This window comes from Notothenia rossii, assembly GCF_949606895.1.
Source record: "Notothenia rossii genome assembly, chromosome: 8".
Classification (NCBI taxonomy): domain Eukaryota; kingdom Metazoa; phylum Chordata; class Actinopteri; order Perciformes; family Nototheniidae; genus Notothenia; species Notothenia rossii.
Window position 1 is genome coordinate 14057297 of NC_136906.1, and position 8081 is coordinate 14065377.

Consider the following 8081-nt stretch of genomic DNA (forward strand, 5'->3'; position numbering starts at 1 on the left):
GTTTGCGGTGTGGTGATGAGGCCCATGATCGTAGCTGCTCATGCTTGCTTGTCTCAACTAAAAGTGGAACGGAGATTTGGTGCGTGGAGTTCAACTCTGAACCTATCTGGGGTCAGAGTTCAATTTCACGCACCAAATCTCCATTTCACTTACATATGTACATACAAAATGTGTGCTTTTAAAATGTTATATTCAATATTGTCATTTTAAAAATAAAAATGTATTCAATCATTTTTTTTAGACGGAGCTCCATGGTGACTTGTGCTATTTTTAGAACATGCACGCGGGCGACCAATTTCCCCCCTGCGGGCGACTTAGTGCCCGCGGGCACCGCGTTGGCTACCCCTGGCCCAGAGTAACAGTTTCACGTGCCACCAAATCTGAATCATGAATAAAAATGAAAATGAGAATCAAATAATATTTAGTTGGGACAGTTTTCACAGACAGATCACAGATTATGAAAGTTATAAAACTGTAGGATTTACAGTTTACCTTCAGGGATCAGACTTCCAACGTTTTTATGACCGGTGGGAGAGTTACTGGAGCATGCATCGTCGCAACATCGACACACATCATCAATGCCATCGACATTTATCCATCTGGGGCCGTATTCACAAAGCATTTTATCTTACCGCTAGGAGTGCTCCTAACTCGCAGTAAAACATTTTACGTAGGAGTTTTTTCTTAAAAGTTATTCACAAAGCCGCTGAGACCTACTCATACTAAGGATAAATCACTAAGAGTGAACTAAGAGTGACGCGCCGTTGCTATGGATGACGTCGATCCTCGTGCATGAGTTTAGAAGCGGTCAGTACGGTGATTGGTAGTTCAGAGTAGGCGGTCTCGGTGAAACTCATCCGCAACATCCCACAAACGAGCCCACTAAATCACCGAAAAACAAGGAAATAGCCTAGGCTAGAAATGTATTCCTATCAAATAGTTATGGACAGTGCAGTTTGCAGAATACACGCATGATGACAAGTTTGTGCAGACCACGATAATGACGTTGTATATGCACGTTAAAGAGAGAGAGCAAACAATAAAATACGTAAATTGCATTAAATCGAGGAGGCAATCAAAAGCACCCTGCAAACTATTATCCAATGAGCATATTTCCAGCACTTAAACACTTTCAATAACAGCCCATACCGCCGTTCAAGTCCCCCTATCATGATGAATGAAAACAATCTGCGTGTTGATGGAATGTACTTTCTTTCTATTGACGAACACGTCCTCATCTTTTGATGGCGCAATTATTTTTATGTGCGTCCCTTCAAAAGCACCGACCACACCGGGCATAACTGCATTGCCATGAAGTTGGCTTTGATTCTGTGTAGTTGTTGATTGTCCAAAAGAAAACCGGATAAACTGTTGGATGATATGTGGTCTAGAGAGTGCGTTGATGGTTTGGTTTATGGCACAGCTGACTGATGGTTGCGATATTCCTAAATCGTCGGCATTGCAAAGTTGCATTTTCCCTGTTGCTAAATATCGTAGTGTTGCCAAACATTTTATTTCCGGACTAGTCGGGTTATTCCTGTTAGTCGGGGATGTTATTGCATCCCGCACTAATTCCACAACAAGTTTGATACCCTCACGATTTAGCCTATATCTCTTGATCAATTCACAGTCTTCCATTGTCTCCAAAACATTTCGTCTCTCAGCCATTTTCAGATTCTTTGTGAATAGGTCTTACTGAGTTAGGAGTCCTCTCGAGGACTTTTAGGCTCTCCCAGACTTAGGTGCTACTTTTAGGCCTAAAATACTTTGTGAATTGCTCTTAGTGAATAAAATTAGGAGTCCTAAATTTAAGACTGACACGCCCATTATGCTTAGGAGTTTCTCCTAAATTCGCCAGTTAGGAGCTACTTTTAGCCCTAAAATCCTTTGTGAATACGGCCCCTGATGATTAGAATACAGAATTAAATCATTGTTTTCCTTTCGCTTTGAGTTGAGGGCATTTACACCCAAATCCAATGTTGAAATAACCATTTATTTGTATACATATATTCCATGGGCAGCGTCAACATTCTAAAAATATTCTTAAAGCTTACATTTAGCACATTCCTCTCACATGTCAAAATGCTGAGGTAAGCATCACTGTTACATTGATCTGGCTCTACAGAGACAGCATGGAAAATTCATTTTAGAAAGTATTTATCCTTATATTGACAGTAAACATTAGACCTCATTAAAAATATGTTTCCTTAATTAAGTAACTTGATTACTTAAGCAGCAAGAAATATTAATAGCAACCATTTGAACCAGTTTTAGCTTATACATACTTTTTAACATGAGCCTTTGTAAATGATACACTGAGAAACCTTTTGCAATATTACAGTAAGGAGCAACAATTCACAAAATAATAAAAGCACCTTGAATTTATATAATTGCAGGCCTTGTTGACGGGGCTGCTCTTCTGCATTTCAGAGGTCGCTCTCCGCTGGCAAGTGATACAAATCTAATATAAGAGAAACCAAAGAAATGTCATTATACAACTTTGAAGCATTTCCAAACATGACAGTCATTCAGGTTATAGAAGTGGCTCACTGAGTTCCTTGTGTCCTGGGGAAACAGGAAGGCATCGAGCTGCAGCTGAAGAGTATAAGATCTTGTTCTGGGATTGAAAAGTGCATTTGATCCTTCCTCTTTGGCATCACTGAAGCACCTGACGAAACAAATTACATTTGAATGCATTTTAATCCGTCCCCCAAAACAGGAGTGAATAGATTTGCTAAGCTAAAGTAACAACTCAGGACTTTGTAAACCATCAAATCGTACCTCTAAAACATATTGACTACCCTAGTAGAGGTCTAGGTACTTTATTAGAATTCAGTCTCCAGTCAGAAAACCCAATGGGCCTGGACACAAAGTTATGCGACCATGTTTATATCTTAATGTTCAGGTCATTATATTGCCAGGACCCCATGGTAACTCCCCTTTTAAAAAAGAGGCTACTCATGTACAAAGGCTTTGTTGCAGTAACTGAAGTTCAAATATAAACTGGCTGTCCTCCAATACATCACCTTTATACAGCTGTTAAAACTAAAGCAAATGACACCCCAGAAAATAAATGCCATGGTGTAGAACCGTTTTTAGCAGCAGACAAGCCCAAGAAAAGACATGGAAGACCAATTGCAATTTTGAGTCCACTCCTAAATGTTTACAGTATATGGAACACTTTTGCTCATTAGGAAACAATTGTTTGCATTTAATTGTTTTTAGCTGTGAGTAGGTCATCAGTTTTCTTTGTGTATTGCAACATTAAAAAGCAAACAAATTAAAGTTTGAATCATTTATTCTTTGGGTCCATTGTTTCAGAAAGGTCAGATTCTGTTGCAGTGGTGTTGGACAGCGGGGGCACAGCCACAGTAACCGCAACAGTTGGGAGGACTTCATCGAGTGCCGCTGTGTGGGTACTGTTCAGCACCGCTGCCTTCGACTGCAGGTGGGCCTCAGGAGAGGTTTTTTCTTGAAGTTCAGGAACTTTCTCCGCATCTTCATCTGTAGTCGCAGAATAAATGTGTTACTGTAAAAGGTGCATTCCAGAGTGCCATTTAAAAAAGGGTTAAGACTTTTCACATTTAACCTTTGTCTTCTTCATCTTTATTCTGCTCAGAAGCTAAAGTCAGAACATCCACCTGGTTTTGGGTCGATGATGAATCAGGAAGCAGTCCTTTCCTCTGATCTTTGACAGAAAAACAATTCAACATTAAGATTTCATCATGGGCAATTTTAATTTAGAGATTGTTAAAGGCTTCAAATGAACAAAGAATAATTCAATACCGGTATTGACCTACCAACTCTGTTTATTCCACCCCTCCACTGGCTGCCATACATTGTAGATCTGCTGATTTTATCAAGAATGGAAGAACGCTCCTCTGCAGGTATGGGCCGGCTCTTCTGCTTGGCTGGCAAGACCATCATCGGACCCACTCTGGCCTGATGTTCCCACACTAACACAAACCAGCATAATGCATGTTAATTCAGTTACCCAGCCATCATCATGTCTAAAACCTATGCCAAAACATGTCACAATTGATCATTATGACAACATCTGCAGCCAATATTCATCATACAAGTTTCTACAAGCTCCCCACCTGTACTGGTCTTCTGTCCACTCCTCCAGAGAGGTTCACGCTCTTCTGGCTTCACAAACCCTCGAGGCCTAAACTTGCTCGGGCTGCTGGGCTTACCGAGAGTTTGCTCAACTCCAACTGGTCTTTTGCATTGCCCACATAAGTAGTCATTACCATCAGCGGACCGCCATCTGATAAATAAAAAAAACATTCAGCACCAATACTTACTTGTGTGTAATTTGACATATTTTAGACTGGATCTCACTTACCTTCCATTCACAAAAGTGCACGCCTTGTTTGTTGCATCTGCGTTATTTATTGGCACAGCATTCAGGTGACATGTGATGTAGAGCTATGAGAAAAGCAGGTGTAGGGAAACATAATACATTTGATTTATACAGCACACTTTAAAGACAAACGTCATCTCAAGATGCTTCACAAAGCTAGAAGGAAAAAAATAAATAAGATATCTAAAGGAGCATATGATAAAAAAAAAGGCAATATAAAAAATAAAAAAGGTTAAGAGCATAAAAAGGATTTAAAATAAATAAATAAAGTAAAGGACAGTCTGCAAAAATGCGGTGTGGAACAGGTGGGTCTTGAGGCATATCCTAATAACTGTGAGTGATGCCGAGGTCCGTATGTTCTCTGGAAGCTGATTCCACAGACGTGGACCCAGGGAGGAGAACGCACGCTTTCCCATGGTGACCAGTGACCAACATGCACACACAATCATGTTTAAGGCAATTTAATAGAGCCTCACCTCCCCTCTGTCCTCATTATAAAATCTGAAGGCATCAATGGACATGTGGAGCTTGTCATCCTGTGTCCTGGCTAAGAATTGAGACCTTGAGCCTGGAAGCTGAGAGTCAACAAAGCACCTATGATGAGGAAAAACAAAAAGAGCAACACTAAATTAGCACTCATTGACTACTATAACAAGAGTCCACATTACCCACAATGCAACTCCACCACTAACATTTCTAGTCATATAGAGAGGCGAAGTCCCTCCCTTTCCGGGGGACCTCCATGGGACCTTATTTCGAAAAAAAGTTATGCATTGAAGTCAATGGGGAGAGAAAGATTACCTTTCGATCCCGTTTGAATTGTGCCACGAATTACACATATGATGTTTCCCAGGTTTAAAAAGATAATTTTGCAAGTCAAAAAAATAAAAGTATGTCGTAAAATAACTAAAGACCGCTTATGTGTAAAACCGCTCAATGAACTACATCTCCCGTCCCGCACCAACACCAAAACAGCCGTCACGTTGGCACATTTCACTTCTTTCTTTCAGAATGAGGCGAAAGGTATTAAAAGAGGTGAAAATCACTACAAGTCTAGGCATGTTGAGAGCTGTACATACACACACGGGGAGTTACTCGCTTCCTAAGAGCCAGCATGCGGGACCGGGATTTGTAGTCTTTCTAGTTGCGTAGTTTTCATTGTGTTATATTGCAACAGTTTCACGACAAACTGACTTTTTACATGGAAATTATTTTTTAAGATTGACAATCACCACATGTGTAATTCGTTGCACAATTGAAACGGGGTCGAAAGATAATCTTTTTCTCTCAAATACATAATTTTTCCGAAATAAGGTCCCATGGGTCGGAAGTAGATGGGCAGGACTTCGCCTCTCTATAGGAAAGTTCTGGAAGTAGTTCTTTAGAGTCAGAACTGCACAAATCTGACCTGTGCATTTGCCAATAGTGGCACAGAAATGAAGAACTAGAATACCAAAGATTAAAAGCAAACTGCAGCAAGCCTTAGCTAACTTGAAGACGACACTAAAGGACTGATCTTTTATTAACCTGTCACTCGAGTCAGCATTGCTCGTGTCTGAATTAAACCACTTGAAGAGCCTTAGACATTACAACAGCTCCCTCTAGGGTCAGGAAAAATGCTTTACTTTTTGCCATTTAGCAATTTGCAGCCTTACCCATTTTCAATGAAGGCATGCCTGGGGCTGGAGTGCATATCAGGGCTCAGTGTAGCCACGCAGCTTCTCACAAATACTCGGAGCCCAATGTGATGCCCAATTCTGACCGAGGCCTCGATGCTGATGGGCTCACCGAGATGAAACACATTAGAGCCTCTTTTGTACTGCCAGTCACCTGCACACGGACAGAAAAAAGTACTAAGTGCAAATAGAGACATGACAAATCGTAACATGAAATTATCAAAACCCACTTGTCATGATTCTCAAGTTAAACTGCAACATTTCCACTGCAGCCTGGGTCGACATGAAGGGGATCCAGGTAGGCATGAGTGAAGAACTGGACAAACTGTAATTCCTAAGAAACAGAAACATGCATTTAAAAAGAGACAGACATCATTCAAAGATTTTTTACAATGCGAGCTTTAAAAACAAAGAGACAAAGACCTTTCGTAATGACATTCAATTGGAATTACAGCCTCCTCCATTCGAACAACACCATATGGAGAGGCCTCAGGAGAGTATATGAGGAGGTTTGTGTAGATCAGAGAGTCCTCAGTTACCTGTGGAGAGTAGACGTGTTTAAAACTAGAAGCTAATGAATCATATTTGAAATGAAATATATTTTAAAGTTACCAAGTGTCTGGTGTCGCACTCCACAAGTCCAACACTGATACTGTACTCATCTGCTTAAGACGCTGTAGCTCTGCAGTACTGGTTGTTGGTCTCTACTCCAAGGCGTATCTCGTCACCATCAACAGGAGCTCCAACCGCAAACATGTCAGCTTTGATAGCAATCTCCAAAGAGTCTGGATGACAGGTCACTCTGATGGTATTCACCTGCTGCGGTTCCTCAGCCGGAGACTTCTGCTGCTGCTGCCCGAGTTCAGACCTGCCTGTGTTCGCAAGGCTCTGAAACGAAGCATCTTGTGTCGGCGGGAAAGCAAAAGAGGTGCTAACACAGAGTCCTACAAGGAGGATAACCTGAAAATGAAAGGCCTTCATAAGTGAAACTGGTCGGCTGCTCTCTGTCTTCCTGACTGACTCACAGTAGGCCTATGGTTCAGGGTGAGCGGTGGATCTTTTTAAACTAGCCGATCATTATCCTCATCAGAGCAGCACACCTGCGTCCAATGATACACTCATCAGGTTAATTGGCTGCACACTCTGAACTCAAAACATGAGGCTGATTGAGAGAGAGGTGAAGGGCGTTTTCACATGTTTACAATGTGCATATATATTTGCTTCATTGCTTGTTACTTTGGATTTTAAATAAACTGTTAGTGTTGCAGTTCATGAAAACCATGCAGGAAGCATTTTGACCTCCCCCCCGGATCCTTAATTTGTACACACTATCACATTATTATTGTGGTCTATGGTGTCATTTTATTATGTTTTTAAACTATCATTCATATTTTGTTGATCTGTACAGACTAAATCAAATAAAATCAAATACAAATGTAAAACTTGTGATTTGGAGCTACATAAATACAATTCGATCTGTGTTTGAAACATAAGACACATATACAAATCAATCCATGCAGTTCAAACAAAGAAAGTATTGAAAATGCCTCCAAATACTTAAAATCAAATGACTTACGAAATATAAAGTTCAAAACTATATTCTTAATTATCCATTTCAGATGTTCACCCTGTACTGTTGCCTAAATATTTTTATGTTATTTTAGATTGATCCATTTTGTTTTTTCTGTTCATACTTTTTAGTTTCTTTCGGTCCAGAGGGCCGTTATTGGAGGTGTTAGAGTTGAAAGGGGGAGACAGAGGGGAGGACATGCCAGAAATGTTCGGCTGGTTCAGGATTCAAACTGGTTTACTAGGCAGCGGTGGCTGCATATGGGCTTCCAGCTCTAACCACTGACATATCAGGCGAACCCATTCTTATCAAGGGTTATTGACCTAACCTCTTTCACTCTTTCCTATTATTATCTCCTTTATATTTGGACACATTGTATTGTCTTGTATGTGAATAACACTTTTTTTGGTGCGCTCAAAACACAACCTAAGCTTTAAAAATATATATTTATTATTATTTATGAGAGCTT

The 8081-nt window shown here is 40.5% G+C and overlaps 1 long non-coding RNA gene and 1 pseudogene across 2 annotated transcripts; both read right to left on the bottom strand.

Annotated features, from left to right (window-relative positions):
* Nucleotides 1-3590: 3590 nt before the first annotated feature.
* LOC307015397 lies at nt 3591-4266 on the bottom strand. Its single transcript, XR_013801503.1, has 3 exons — nt 4101-4266; nt 3801-3956; nt 3591-3688 (listed from the first exon to the last, which is right to left on the bottom strand). It is a non-coding gene; the product is annotated as an uncharacterized lncRNA (long non-coding RNA).
* Nucleotides 4267-6017: 1751 nt separating this feature from the next.
* Nucleotides 6018-7091, bottom strand: LOC307016131 (zona pellucida sperm-binding protein 3-like; annotated as a pseudogene). Its single transcript, XR_013810542.1, has 4 exons — nt 6655-7091; nt 6466-6581; nt 6273-6376; nt 6018-6196 (listed from the first exon to the last, which is right to left on the bottom strand). The product of XR_013810542.1 is annotated as a zona pellucida sperm-binding protein 3-like (transcript).
* Between the last annotated feature and the right edge of the window lie 990 nt (nt 7092-8081).